General features: G+C 41.7%; 1 protein-coding gene across 2 annotated transcripts in view; it reads right to left on the bottom strand.

The window, feature by feature from the left end:
• LOC108793722 (histamine H2 receptor-like) overlaps positions 1 to 16,399 on the bottom strand; it is a 93,775-nt gene that overhangs the window by 5,297 nt on the left and 72,079 nt on the right. The window contains exon 3 of one of the 2 annotated variants that reach the window (XR_001941661.1): positions 1,781 to 1,940. The exons of the other annotated variant lie outside the window; for it this stretch is intronic. The gene's annotated coding sequence lies outside the window, so the exon portion shown is untranslated. The remainder of the gene's footprint in view (positions 1 to 1,780; positions 1,941 to 16,399) is intronic. 2 annotated transcript variants of the gene reach the window in all.

The raw sequence follows: 16,399 nt of genomic DNA, 5'->3' as shown, positions 1-16,399 counted from the left end.
CTCCTGTACTGTATAAATAGGACAATGGAAAAAAAGTAGCTAAGTAAGCAGTTAAGGTATGGCACCAGTCTTAGTGACTCCAGGATACAGCTGAGTCTGGCACCTTCTTATCAGTTCTGCGAATGTACAACACAATGAAGGTGACCTTGCAGCTATCAATCATGGAGGGGCACTCAACATTACACAATAATGTTTACTCAAGTCACAAGTACAGTAATACGTTTATATTATATTATTATGGCTCTTAAGGGGGCTATGCTTGAGGTGTCCTGACCGTACACAGTACACAAATTATTATATAAACTAAAGCTGAACTCCAGACAGACAAAGAAAACCACCTATTCATGCAGGTATGTGTTCATGTAAAAATCATTAAAAAGACCCTGTCATCAAGCTAATCATTTGCAGATAAAAGCACAGAAAAAAAAAATCAAATTTGTGGGCCCTCTGAAAGCATCTGATCTCAACTGAACTTTAATTGTTTTGTTTTCATTTACTCTAATTGTATGATACTTTTAATAATATCTGTTCCATAATGTAATGCAATACAAAAACTACAGCCCTATCTAACAGTAGAAGATGCATGTATCAACACAAAAATTAATTTTTTAAGTTTGAACAACTTCACAGATTAGGTAGCAAGTACAAACTGGCAACAAATTGCTATAGTGTTTCCCGTTAGGTGTCTATTGTATTTTTCCCATTAGGAGAAATGTATTTCTTGGGCACATAAATCAGCTACTGTTGAATTCTACTGCTATTTGAATGATCAGTAAATTACTGTGTTTTTTGTTCAATAATGCTTAGCACAAGAACTACTTGTGCTCACAACATCTAAGATTGACAATTTGCTAAATGAACAGTTCGTAGTATTAAACGATTTAGGGACAGTGCTTTAAATCTCATACTTGTAGTGTATTTCTGATAGTTAAAGGAGAAGTGTTGGGAGAATAAAATGTACTCTTCTCAATATTTTGAGCTGGCGTGTGACACTGCAGGCATCACACATCGACTCTATAGATCGAGAACTGAGGGATCACAAACCACTGATTACTCAGCTCATAGTCTTCTCCCTGCAGAGAGCGGTGACTGTCAGTCACCAGTCTCCACAGGGATTCCCCCCTCTCCTCTCTATTCATCCAGTGCTCACTGGAGGGACAGACAGAGGAGGGGGAGAGCATCGTTGGCTTTGGCTCTAGAGAGGCAGAGCCAGCTGTCAACCAGGCAGCAGGGTGGATCCCAACAATATTGTTGGGATCCTTCACAGCTGCAGCATGACTCTGTGCTGTCACCATATAGCGGGCAGTAGCTCGCTATAAGCTGACTTTGGGTCACAGGAGTCCAGTAGTAAATGGACTCCTGTGACTCAAAAGAGAACTAAAGCCAAAAGCAAGGTTTGGCTTAAGTTCTCTTTTAAAAGGGTAAATAAGTGAATTAGATTCACATTTGGTAAACAGAATGCCACCCCATTTTTGTAATGCGACATTAGCAATCATTGATTGTTATAACTGGCCAAAGTGCCTGTTCTAGGATGAAGACGGCTCCATTGCTTTGAGCATCATGCGATCAGCTCACATCTTCAATGAAATGTTATCATTTGTTAGGTTGGCCTGTCAGTGCTGTGCTAACTTGTATGTGGTTCCTTGCATGCTGACAGATAGTACATTTTGCACCGTAAAGAATACATTCCAAGATTTATCAGTAAAACATGTGTAGAAGCAAATTTAACCCTTTCCAGGCTCAACTTTTCAACAAGAAACATTTTAAGCTCCACACTTACCCTTATGCTCTTGACACTAATTTCCTTGTCTCCAGGAGTATCTGACCTGGTCCACTCGTTCTGCTGAACTCTGCATGGAGCACTCTGAAGGGATAGGATATGGTGGCTGGTCTTGTGCCCGTTTACAAATCATGAATGGTGAGTTACCTATGGTCCTGAGCTGGAAAGGGTTAAATTATAAGAAAATAGAGTATAAGAGGAAATTGTGTTTGATTGTACAATTATTGTGGTGATAACATATCCTATAAAGCATGTTATATACTTTAAACATATGTTGCTTTACACTAAAGTCACTTGCTCACACACATCACACAGTTTGATGCTATTCTTTTCAAAAAGTTATTCTTATATGCAAAAATGCCAGTGCTGTAGCAAAACCATGTCATAAATGTATTGCCTGCACATCCAAGAAAGCCTTGGGACTAGATACCTACTTAAGAATTCTTTTGTGATCCCAGACAAAATGTGTCCAGCAGTGAATAGAAATCTGATAACAATAGAATAAAGTAAGGTTTTTATTCCAGTGACAACCTATTGCACCTTGAGAGAAAACAGAAAGTAACAGATTTGTTAAGGGTACCATAGAGATGATAGCTAACTAGATGGCAGTCTTATACATTTAGAGAACACCTAATCTTGAAAAACTCAATCTGATAAACAACATTTGACTATAAAAGCATTGTTGGTGTACAGGAGTCCTTGAAAAAAAATTGTAACGTATTGTTCATGAAATGCATAGATATAAGGATCTTTACAGATCCATAGGATGTGCTATTGTATCTACACTTGTAGATTGCAGCCCTATTTGAAGAGACCCTGTCATCAACTTAATTGCAGGTTAAAGCACAGGAAAGTCAAGTATTTTAACTGCTTATATACAACATTTTACTTTTCCATTAACACATTTTAATTGACTTGCAATGTGCCTCTGAACTTGCTGGCAAACTTGCCAACTTCAGAAAAGTCAATTCCTTAGTACAGCCCCCTTTTTGCACCTTGTACCTCCTCTTCTGGGAATGACCTTTTACTGTCTGCTCCTCCACCCCTCCTTCCACCCCTCTACTACTAGGGATGAACTTTGGGTTTAGGTGTAATGTGAGTTTGACCTGAGTTTATGTTGTTCATAATTCGGGAAACAGGGAACAGTAAACTAATGTGGCAGTTCACTGCTATAGCAAGCAATTACCAAGTGCACTACTTGACCTTTGAACAAGGGTCATGCTTAGCTGGGTCAATATTATTTTTTTATGTACCAGCCCCCTCCCAATAAAAGCCATGGTTCCCAGGAGTGTTTTGTCATTGTTTGCAGGGAGAGATAGTTGCGTCTTTACTATCCAGCGCTAAACTGCTACACAACAATGTGAATTATGCTACACTACTGAATTGCTGTATAGTGGGCTACACAGTGTGTACACCCTATGTTCAGTGTGCTGTATTATACTAAATTACTGTGAACTGCAGTGTTGTGGTACACGTTATTGTGTTCTCTCCTCTTCAACCTTTTTGTGTGTTTTAGCAAGAACTGCAGTTGATGTTCAGCTGCTGCCCCCCTCCTGTTGCAGTTACTTTTTAGGTGTTTTATACGGTATTTCTCTTAGGTCATGTCTCTTTAGTTCTTGTTTACTTTAAGTTAGGTTCCTTGTATTTATTATGTCTGAGAGGCCTAAAGGGAGTAGAGGTTCTTGATGTGCAGCTAGCAGGAGGCATGTAGATTCTGTGTCCACAGGAGAAAGTGATTGTCAGGCTGTCATGAAGGAGTCAAGTGAATTTTTTTAGCACAGCATGAGTAACTTGAGCAGCATTGAGGGCAAAAGGAATGTAGCAGGTGGGGATGATGAGGTGACAGTCCATACCTGAATGCCAGAGGATGTAGAGGAGGAAAGTGAGGTAGGGGCACAGCAGCAGTTTGGGAGGGTTTCATCCAGGCGCAAGGGCAGTTTGCAGAGGAGTGGAAGGAGCAGCCATACTATCCCACCGGATGGCCCTGCCCACCGGATGGCCCTGCCCACAGACACAGGTCCAGAGCACTGTGTCCTCAGCTCTTTGTCATTCTCAAAGTCGCATAAAAAGGAGGGCCCCCTCTCTGCTGTAACTTCAATTTTTTTTACATTGGTATATGTCACTCATGTCAGGGAGTAGAGGTAAATCTGGGGTGAGGTTCTGTAGAATTTTGGGTGCATGGTATTTTTCCTTTTTTTTCTCAAATGTAGTGAGTTGCTGGGGAAAAAAGGTAGCTTTTAAAGAGTCTTAGATGGTCAGCCATGCCTGATGCACTCCAATCACCCAAAACTAAAAGTTATAATCAACAAAAAAGGGAAAAAACCCAGTTATTAGAAAACACAGGCAGGGAACTTAATGTCGAATTAAAGTCTTTCTTTATTTGGCATATATCTACTGCTAGCAAGCATTAGATATATGCCCCATGATATAAAATGTAGGGAAATACCTCAATACTTACCTGTTCCAGTGCTCCCGGCTGGAGAACTCCTGACTCCCGATTGGTTGTGAAGCAGGAAGTGTGTGAGCGCATGCGCAGTAGAGCAGAGGGGAGAAAACAAACAGACATTGAATTGATGCAGCTGGGCAGCTGGGTGCGCATACGCCGGACAGACTCTATGGGACATGAGGAGTCCGCGCAGGATCAGAGACCAGCACCAGCACTGGAGGAACTGTCGGAAATTAGTGGAATGAAGATGATCACATTAAGAGGCATCAAATAAGGTAAAGCAGCATTGGGGGGAAGCCTTTAATCCTTTAATGTCACTTTAAGAAAAACCTCCCCAGAACTGCAATTCAAAGTACTCTATATGTAACCACAACAACTAAAGTCTCATAGAAGCTCTAACATATTATCTGCCATGGGCAGCTCTTCATGCCCTCCATTTGACAATCATTTGCGTATAAGTCCACCGTCCTCCTTCCCGCACACACACAGACTTAAGTGGGGTTTGGATTAAAGTTGGCAAATTAGGGATTTTATGAGGGGTTCAATAAATGACTCACAAACTCATCCCTACTCTCTCCATAATTTTTTATGTAGCAGCCAAGTGTAGAAGCGAAGAAGAAGAGTAGAGAGTTTCTTTTCAGTGACAGCTGAGGCTGCTAACATCACAACCAAGATGGTGGTGCCCACCAGCAGTCTTACAGGTATTTGATGTCTACATAAGGGAGGCTTTTACGGTAAATGACATACATAAAATACTTTACATGTCCATATAATCTTATGGGAATATTGTTGTTAAAATTAATGGTCTGGCGGCAGGGTCTCTTTCAAGTGTATAGGCAGCTTCTAGTGGTTGGAATGAAAGGCTTTGAGCAGATAAGGGGACAGATTGAGGAACTGTTTTTTTTTTGTTTTTAATTGCATTAATATATAATGCCTTGAGGTCTTTAACCCTTTGTAAGGATACAGACCTGCTAATCGAATTGACAAGTGATAATGAAATCTGCCTGCACACTGCAGACTGGTGTTAAAACAAAAGTCCTCCAGTCTTCTCATGCAATGAAAACTAAGCAGGATTTTTCAGTCCTGGAGTTTCCAGAAAGAATATCTATAAGGTATGCTGCAGTTTTTATAATTTTTTTTTTAAGTTAAGCTATGTGAATAGGAACATGTAACAAATATAAAGTACATGTTATCTGAATTTGGCTGCAAAAGTTTAAATGTACTTTAACCACTTCAAGACCAGGTGTTTAGACCCCCTTCCTGGCCAGGCCATTTTTCAGTATTCAGCGCTGCGGTACTTTGATTGACGTTTATTCCGTCATGCAACGCTGTACTGAAATGAATTTTATACAATTTTTTGGGGACAGATAGAGCTTTCTTTTGCTGGTATTTGATCACCACTGGGGGTTTTATGTTTTACTATATTAAAGGAGAACTATGAGGTGAGTGCTTTTCACTCACATCATAGTTCTAGCCGACCTGTGACAATGAGACTGTCACAGGTCGGCTCAGTAGATCGGGAGGTGAGCGAACACATACCGGGTTCGCTCGCCTCTCGATCCTGTCACGGCTCTCTGCCGTAAGACCCCTAATGTCACCTAGGACCCCCCTGAAGAAGCTGATGAAGCAGAGATCTGCTTCATCAGCTTCTCTCCAGCATCTGAAGCTGGAGAGTGACATGTAATATACATCAGAGTGATATGTAATATACATCAGTTCCGCATTCTGACAGCAGAGAGGGGACCGGAGGGAGGTCGTGTACCGACCTCCCTCTGATTCCCTGTGACAGAGGCAGTATGCTGGTCCCGTGCTCGCACCGGGCACAGCGGAGCCCGGGACCAGCGTGACAGCGGGAGGGGGGGAACCGCGGAGCGGGGCGCACATCCCGGGACCTCATACAAGCGATCCGCCGGCTATAGAGCCGGCAGATCGATTGTACATTAGCGGGCATCGCTGCCTGTTTTCAAATATCGTGCATTTCCAGCATGGCAAATATCGTGCATTTACCGCAGGGGGCATGGCTGAGCGGACGTCTAAAGATGCCCGCTCAGATCTAGAGAGCTCCTGGCCGGCCTTTTTTTTTACAGGCCGGCCGGGAAGTGGTTAAAGAAGAACTTTACCCATATCTTCAAAATAACAAAGGCACCTTTAGAAAAGTTTAGTAATGACAAACAGATACTTCTAGATCATTGCAGGCTTTTTTTGTATACCTTATTTTTCTTCCCTTCCCCATTCTTCTCACAGTGGCCATTTTAACCAAGGACAGGTTACTAGATTTCCCTTTACTTCATGGAACTCTGGCACATGTGACTAGGACATGTGGCCATGGACATCATCTCAGGGGAGGATAATGCCTTTCCCTGAGATCTCGTGATATTTTTCAGATGAGATTTCCCAGCAATGCTCGGCTGATGTAACCTTCCCAGGATGCATCGCTTTAGCACGATTACATTATTTGTGCCAAAGTGGACCAGAAAATAGAAAAAAGACATTGTAAGTAACATAAAAATGTGTTTAGCTAATGAATGTAAGATGATTTTTATATCAGCATGCAGAGCTGCATGCTGATGAGATTTTTTGGTCAAAGGGGGTGAAGGTCCACTTTAAGGGTATGAGTCACAGTAGAGTGAGGGTACTTTAAATACTGCCAAATGTTTTTTAAATTTAAATTTGTTACAGTCACAACGCATCTTCTGTCCACATTATTTGAATGATTTTAGGGACACCTAAGTTTACTTTCAAATCCAGGCCACCTACTAAGTATTGCGGCACATTGCTGTCTTGTATAACTAGAATGGCAGATGTGGTTTTGGTGCATGTCTAGGCAGCAACCCGCAAAATAGAACAACCAGAGAGCCCTGACCGTTTTGTTCCTACACTATTCATATTGCTGTTATTTTCACTAACTCCAGCCGGTTTTCCACTTTCATCCATGCTAGCTGATAATAGTGTTCAAACATAACTCTGGCTGCCTAACACATTTTTACTAAAAGAGCATAACCTAGAAAGGATTAGAACAATACTAAGACAGTAAACAAAGCTTACTAAACAGGGGAAAACAGGTGAATTATTAATAGGTATTTGGTAAAAGAATGACTGTATAATACACAGTTATCCCTTGCTCCTGTGACATATATTTACTATATTTACTAAATTCTCCCTTAAAGAAGAACCCTAGATTTAGCCAAAAAAATTAAAATACTTTTTGATCACTGTGGTGTGACTATGGGCAAAACTAATGTAGTAAATAGGGTCGGGCTCAATGTTCGAGCCGAACGTGAGTTCGACTCGAACATCGGCAGTTCGTGTGTTCGGCGAACACACAAACTGTCAGGGTGCTCTGTGGGCTCTGTTCGCCCAACGAGCACTTTCCGCCCAATGCAATGTGCACAGGTCTGGTGCAAGATTTTGCCCAATCAGGGAACAGAGAACAGTGAGAGCCATCATTGGACAAAGTCATAATTACTCTGCCCAATCATGGCTCACCCTGTTACAGCTGTAAACAGTTGGTCAAAGCTAGCTGTCACTGCTGGCTCCGCCCAAATGTTTATATGTTACTGGCATCTGTCAAAATGCCATTCTGCGGGGGGTGTTCGTCGCAGCAACCAGGACGGCGGTCGTCTGTTTTTTAAAAAATTATTTATATTTATTTTGTATTGTTTTATTTTTTATTTTGTCGAGCCGTCGTTGTCGTGGACAATGCTGGACGTCGTGATTGACCCTGGATTACATTGGTGGATTCATTTTTTTAAAATAAAAGACTTGTCAAAAACATGTCTTTTGTTTTTTTTTTTTTCAAATAAAGGATTTTTTTAAAAGTCTGGATTTTTTACTTACAATTTTATTTAACCCTTTAGTGAATGGGTAGGAGTACAAATACCCCTTACTCATTCACAAGGAGGGTGGCATTTGGGTGGGGTATCCTAATGTGAATAAGCCCCCTGCCCCCACCCCCACAACCAATGCCCCAGGGCTTGTAGGGAAGATTGCTTTTCCAGGGGCGACCCAGTGCTGAGGGCATGTGGCCTGGTATGGGGGGGGGCATTCACTTGTCCCCCCCCTTTCCTGCCCTGCCAGGCCTTTGCTCGGATCAAGGGTTTGTTATGGAATTTTAGGGGGGACCCCATGTTTTCCCCCCATTTTGGGGGGTAGGGTTCCTCCTTAAAATTCCTACCAAACCTTAAGGGCCTGGTATGACTTTGAGAGGGGACCCCACACACTTTTTTTTTTACATGGGCTCCCTTCTAAATATTACTGTCAGACCTTAAGGGTGGACTTTTGGGGGGAATCCCAGACTTTTTTTAAAATGGGGTCCCTCCTAACATTCCTACCAGACCTAAATCATCTGGTATTGTTTGGGAGGGGGAACTGCACACTTAAAAAAAAAAAATGTTTTCTTTAGAAATGTCATTTTTGCTGCAGCAGGTTCTATTTTTTTTTCATTGATTCCTGTCCCCCAGGGTAGTAACCAGATCCCCATACACCTTTTATGGCCAATAAATTACATATAAGGCTTCAAAATGGGGACATTTGATTTTTAATGTTCTACCCCCATAGACTTGCATTGAGTTTCAATTCAAACTTTCCCCATGTTCGAAAGTTTGAATTGGAACCGAACACTGGGGTGTTCGGCTCATCACTAGTAGTAAAGGTAGTAAAGGTAGTAGTAAAGGTAGGCTCACCTGAAGCTCCGAGCTGGTTTCTTCTTAGACCGGTCCATCCACTGTCTCTCTCCTCCTCTGCAGCGGTCTAAGGTTCCCATAAATCATGTTGTCTATACACAGTGCATAGATATGAGGATGCTGATGAAGATGACAATGCTGAAGGGAGGGGTAGGCAGGCTGGGGGGGGAGCGCCGTGACAACTGTGCAGCTCGGAGCTCCAGGTGAGTATATCTTTGTTATTTTGGCACCTAGACACACCCGAGCCCTTAACCCACTGCAAGGGTTAATTTAAAAAAATCCTGGAGTTCTTCTTTACAGTCATTATCACGAAAACATTATTTACCTCTCTGTTCTGCAAAATTCCCTTTTGAGTGCTAAGTTGAAAAGATGTGCATCGGGAGTTGTTTATGTGATCAGGCACTGTAATTCTTCGCCCAGGATGTTACTCCATATACCCAAATTAATTTTGCCCCAAACTATGCCTGCATAGTAGGCATGGGGCTAACGCATTGATGTAAGAGAGAGGAGACTGTTCATAGGAGGGGTGCGGGGAAGGGAGGTGGGTACAAAGGAGAGACGGGGCTAAGCACATGAATAAAAATAGTGCGTGTTCCATATTGCAACATCTCACTTCATGTATGTGCTCCCCAATGATCCATCCATCCTGTATTTTATCCAGGCTGGTTATGACTAAGCTCACTACATGTTTTATGGCTGGGTATTGCACAAGCCATGGGTGGCATACAGGTATGCGATTTGAGGGACAAAAATATTATCTTCACTGCACAATGATTTATTACCAACTGGGGCCCCTTGAATGCACTAGAAATGTTATTAAAAAGGTGAACTAACAGTTTAAGTTGTCTTTCCTTAGCATAAAGCTTATAGGAAGTGTATAATGTAGCAGGTGCTGAGGCAAACAGGTACAGGAAATTTAAGAGCCACTGGCTAGAGTTTACAGCCTGTGTAGAGCTTTTTATTGTTTATTACTGATTAATTCACCTGCTATATTTACTGAATAAGAACTAATAAATCTTTACACCTATTCATCAGTAGTTTTGTCTTCTTTCACTTTGAGATTTTATATTATCTGCTGATATCAATAAAAAAAGTAGGCATGCCCAGAGAAAAGATTTTTATTGCCCAGAGGTGCTAAAGATTTTTGCAGGTCATGGTTGTTCCTATTCAGGAAGGTATACATCTGGGTTGGGGACAAAAGCAAAAGTGTACTGTATATGAAGCACATTTATCCTTTAAAGTGACCCTGTCACAACAATTTCCCAAAGAACACCTTTCAAAAGATAAGATTCTATACTTACCTTTCCAGTGGCCCATTTATTGAAATATTGCTGTTTCGCTTTTCCTAAGCTGCAACACCTGTTACCCCAACTGTGTGCTGTGGTTTCTCAAGCCAGTTTGTATGTCCTGTTGTGATGTAAAAGCAGATGGGAGGAACCAGATTGTGTGGCGGGGGATTAGGTATTCTACACGTATCTATCTGAAAGTGTGGAATACCTGCTATGGCTGAATGTCAGCAAACGGGCCACCAGGAATGTAGATATAAAGCTTTATCCTTTACAGGAAGTTCTTTAAGTAACAGTGACCCTCTGGCAACAGGCATTGAGCGTATTCCTTTCGCACATATGTTGTATTACTGGAATCGACCATGTAGTTAGGAGGGTGCTGCAATGACTCCCAGCTGGTCATGGTGTATCATATTATTACAATATGTTGCCAGCTCACCAGCAAGCTTGTTTCAAAGTGAAAAGCACTTTACTGTTGTATGATCACATAGAAGAAGCAACGTTTCAGGACTGCGCAGGCACCCTTCTTCAGGCATGTAATGCGGATGGGTCCAGTGCAGTCCTGAAATGTTACTTTTCTATGTGATCATACAAGTATGAAGAGTTTTTCACTTTGATACAAGTTTGTTGGTGTGCCTGTGACATATCTTATCCCAGGGTCACTTTTAAAGCAGGGCAAACATAGAAAATATTATCCTTAAGGCTTTCTGGGACCAATTACTTCTCCTACAAGCCTCAGCAACTGGGACAAAATGTTAATAGATTATATTTTAGGATTTAAACAGATGTGCTACTAAAGCTATGGAAAATGTTTGTTTGGCAGTTTTTCTTAAATTCGTTTTTCTGTATCACTGAGCTTTTGGCAAATTGCTTGTTTTTAAACAACCTATACCTTTACCTCCACTAACCCAGTGCTGCACTTACTGTAAACATGTATGCATTATTTCTAGCTGTTTATTTAAACAAAACAATTTTCAAATTAACTGATAGGGAGCGTAAGGATAAAATATGGTCTTTTCAAGAAGATATAAAATATACCAAGTCCAAGCAATAGCAGTTAAGCTGATGTAAATCATTATAGGCAGCTCAAACGCATCTGCAGTCTGTCCCAGTGTCGGTTTATAAGAAACAGAAGGTACACTGCTGACTGCTTCATTTTTTTACAGCTGTAAGGTCAGGTCTATTTTTTGCTGCTATGGTTTAGACTGGGTCCAGTCATCTGTGGCGCGGTAACAGTCACATGTTAATGTGCCTAACACACTAAAGAAGGTGAATATATGAATGGCACCACAGCACACCAACATGCAAAACATGTGGTTCTGCATGTTGCATTAATGTGCACATTACAACAGCACAACAATGTAAGCCAAGCAATGGGGCCTATTAACACCGTTGTGTTGCAATAATGTATGTTACATGTGTTGGTTGGTGTCAGTACCTCTGAATGGCACCTCAACACACCTTTTCAGTACACTTGGGTACACTTGCGTGTATAATATGCTACAAGCATGAGTTTAGGTCTGTTGTGGTCTGTTCATTTGAATGTCACATGTATTTAATGCACTACAGTACACTATAGGCCCTAGTGCAGAAGTATTCTTAAAATGTATGCTGAACTTTTTTCTAAAGCCAAAACCTTTAATTTTTGTTTTAGATATGTAGCCCCCATCACCTTTTGTTATGTGGCTACTAGAAATGTAGTGATTGCCAGAGCTGTAGTCAGTCTGGCTAAATTATAGTTGGCATTTATCTGGTTAATTCCAGGTGTTCTGGCAATGATTGTAGCTACCTGGGTTTAGTGTGACTCTGCTGCAGTGTGGGACATGTAATGAGGGACACTGTGAGTGTGTGTGCCATTAACCTGCCAATCATTGGGTTTCTCTCAACCAGTGTTGCATGTTGGGAAAGTGCTTACATACTAGAGGGAATTGGCCTTGTGCTCAGTCCTAGTTGGGCTCCATCCATGGATTAGTCCAGGTTGGGGTGTTGTCCAGCCTGTCCCCCAGGCTAGGTCTGAGGCCTGGTGGTGGGGACACTGGAGTGTTAGAAAGGCTCTGCTAGGCCTCAAATCTAGAGGAGGCCTCTGCTGTTATCAGAGGAGGAGAACCAGGGAAGCTGATGGCTGCTGAAGGTACCCGGAACATAGTGGACCTCAGGAGCAAGTCTGGTGTCTCTACTGCTAAGGATTTGTGCCAAACCTTGTTCATCTGCTGCTCAAATATCTATGCACTGTGCTACAAGTGGATCTGCACTAAATTGCTAAAAGGGACTTGTGAGTCTGGAGTCTATGTCTGTTATACCCTAGATGTCTAGGATCCCTATACCATCTCTCCCAGTGTGAAGATGTTAATAAAAGTTATTCAGCATTATACTTCTGGAGTGGATATCAGCTTTGTGGGCACTAGAAGAGGGCAGTTAAATGCTAATGGGGCAGCTGAATACCAAAACCCCTAGGCCAACTAAGATGACCCGGGTTATTCTGGGGGCTCCTTCGGGGGTGAATGCTACAGATAGATAAAATAAGGTTTAGAAGTGAGGTTTATATTGCTGTCCCTGCTAGGGAGATTCACAATTTCTATTTGTCTTGGTGAACATTGTCACAAAGTAAGTGTATATTTAAAGAGATAGGAAGAAGGGAAATCTTTCAAATGGACATTTGTTTTGGTAATATATTTTAAAAAAAAGTATAAAAGGCTATTTGCCTCATTTTGGAGATATTTTCTTTTACTTCCTATTGTATTAACAGTATAGGATGTAAGGGAATATCTTCCCAATTAATCCGTTTTTTTTTTCTACTATCAGAGTTTTTTTATCATTAACATGAGTTACTATATTAGCACACATGTCAGCAATATAGGTTACACTGTTATATTTGTGAATAAATACTACCTCTTTCTCTTCAGCAATACATAATGACTGCCAGGACATTGTGGATATTTCACATCGTTATATACAACAGATAGTCTACTGTTCCTTGAAGATACACCATTAAGCATTGAGTAGCTTGAAACAGAGCAAATATGGTGACTACATATACATATTATATAGTGACAAACTGGGCAAATATGGTGACTACATATACATATTATATAGTGACAAACTGGGCAAATATGGTGACTACATATACATATTATATAGTGACAAACTGGGCAAATATGGTGACTACATATACATATTATATAGTGACAAACTGAGCAAATATGGTGACTACATATACAGGTGAAACTCAAATAATTAGAATATCGTGCAAAGTTCATTTATTTCACTAATGCAACTTAAAAGGTGAAACTAATATATGAGATAGACTCATTACATGCAAAGCAAGATAATTCAAGCCGTGATTTGTCATAATTGTGATGATTATGGCTTACAGCTCATGAAAACCCCAAGAACCCCAAATCCACAACCTCAAAAAAGTAGATTATTACATGCAATCAATAAAACAAGGATTGTACATAGAACAATATCGGACATCTGAAAAGTACAAGCACGCATATGTACTCAGTACTTGGTTTGGGCCCCTTTTGCAGCACTTGCTGCAATTACTTTTGCACGATATTCTAATTATTCGAGTTTCAACTGTACATATTATATAGTGACAAACAGCCTCTTTGGGCACGTTCACACTATGTTCGTTGACTGACGGTTTTATGGACCAAACCCAATCATCACTACTAGGGCACATAGAAAACAATTTTTTTCTACGTACCCTGTTAACACCACAACATATGTATCATATGTGACGCGGCAGTCTTTGGTAAAATGTAGACATTTCTCCACAGCACACTGAATTACACTGGATGTCACCCTACCAAACACGTTGTACATGCCAAGTAAAGTTAAGAAAAGAAACAAAAAGAAAAACAACACAGGGCACCATGGCTCACCGCTGCCACCTAACGGATACTAGCCACAAGGTAAAATGCTGTGTTTCACCGTGCATCTAATGTGAACGAAACCTTTGGGTCCAGGGCAGAGTTGTAGAAGGGGTTTACCTGCAACCTAGACTGTGCCATTTTATATGATAAGCTGATGGTAGCGGTAGGCCTGTCTAGCAGTAGGCAGGGGAATATGCAGCTGGTCACACGCTTTTCTCACCTGGGGCATCATTTATGTTTTTTCTGAGATTAATTGTGTGATGTGTGTTAAAGAGAGACTGCTGTGCATCTGGACTACCTCTCTGAGCTCTGCAATTGTAACTGAACCCTAACACACATATATATATACACTGAGTGGCCAGATTATTATGACCACCCCATCAGTACTTCGTTGGGCCACAAGATGACTCCACGAGATGACTTTGTTGGGCCGCCTTGTGACTCCACGAGATGTTGAAAGGTGATATGAGGAATCTGACACTGCACTGTTGCCCTTCTGTTGTCTTGTACCAGTCTTGCCACTCTTCGTTCTGCCCTAACATTGACTAGTCGCTGACGGCCACAATTCGCACATTCAGACCCAGATTTTTAAACACTTTAACAACAGCTGCTCTTGAACATTTAACTAATTCTGCTGTTTTGCTGATACTCGCTCCATGGCTCCGAGCGGCAACAATCATCCCACGTGCAAAGGCTGTTAAATCGCGTTGTTGACCCATATCTTCAGAAAAAAAATCACTTCTACTGTTGTGATAAACAACCTGCTTCCCTATTTATAATGGTCTGGCCCTCTAGCAACTTCAGCGCGAAATTATAGCTAATTATAGCTAATTTGCCTACAAACGTCAGGTGGTCATAATAATCTGGCCACTCAGTGTATATGTGGACTCCTTGGAATTACCTGGTTTTCTGCAGTAATTTGCCATAAAATGTGATCTGATCCTCATCTAAGTCACAACAATAGACAAAGACAATGTGCTTAAGATGATAACACACAGACTATTCTAATTTATTGTGTCTTTATTGAACACACCCTATAAACATTCACAGTGCTGGAGGAAAAAGTAAGTGAACCCATAGACTAAATACTTCAACAAAGGCTAATTCAAGTCAGTAGCTTCCACATCTGTGAGTTTGGAGGTGTGGTTTAGAGCTACTTTAATTGATAAAGGACACTTAAACATTTTAAGATTGATGTTCATTAGAAGCATTGACTGATGTGAACGTTGCCTCGCAAAACAGAGCACTCTGCAGGCATACGATCAAGAGTAATTGATCTGCATGAGGCTGGAAAGGGATACAAAGCAATCTCACAATGTTTAGGCATCCATCAGCCGACAGTCTATAAAAGGAGACAATTTAGTACTGTGACTACTCTTACTATAAGTGGGCTCCCAGCCAAGATGACTCCCAAGGCAGAATCCTCAATGAGGTAAAGAAGAGCCCATGAGTAACAGCTAGAGGCTTGAAGACATCACTGAAATTGGCACACATTCCTGTTCATGAGTCTACCATATGTCTTTGAACAGGCAAGGTGTCCATGGCAGAACACCAAAGACCAAGCCAAATGAATTCCCACGTTTACCAAAATATTCATGTCACTAAAGCTTAGTAGAAGTTAGGTGATGCAGCAGGACAATGACCTTAAGCATCGAAGTAAATCCACCGCAGACTGGTGCGGGGTTAATGGTGGGCTGTAAGCTCTCACGTGCCCATGTGGGATCAATGGTGGGTTGTCTGGGGCTAATGGTGGGCTGTGCCATTCTCAGGTGGCTGTGTGGCTCTCAGGTGGGCTATGCAGGGTTTATGGTTGGGCTGTGCGGTCTCACCAGGGTCCCCGGTCGGTCTCGGCGGGGGGGGGCGGGGAGGAGAAGATTTGTGGTGGCTGCTCTATAAACAGGCGCTATCATTCACAAGAAGGCTGCCTGGACCTTGCTGGGGACCTCAACAGCCTTTCTGTGAAGAGCAGCTGTTTATAGTGACATCTTCAATTAAAACATTTTTTTATTTTATTCTTGGGGCATTTTCACAAGTACGAGCACTCTGTTATTGCATCCCTAATATACATATATGCACTGAGTGGCCAGATTATTATGAGCACCCCATCAGTACTTCGTTGGGCCAGGAGATGACTTCACGACATGACTTCGTTGGGCCGCCTCGTGACTCCACGAGATGTTGAAAGGTGATGCGAGGAATCTGACACTGCACTGTTGCCCTTCTGTTGTCTTGTACCAGTCTTGCCACTCTCCGTTCTGCCCTAACATTGACTAGTCGCTGACGGCCACAATTCGCAAGTTCAGACCCAGATTTTCGGCTGACAGTCC

Source organism: Nanorana parkeri, unplaced genomic scaffold (genome assembly GCF_000935625.1).
Source record: "Nanorana parkeri isolate BGI_ZX_2015 unplaced genomic scaffold, ASM93562v1 scaffold777, whole genome shotgun sequence".
NCBI classification, from domain to species: domain Eukaryota; kingdom Metazoa; phylum Chordata; class Amphibia; order Anura; family Dicroglossidae; genus Nanorana; species Nanorana parkeri.
This window is presented reverse-complemented; position numbering and strand designations above follow the sequence as displayed.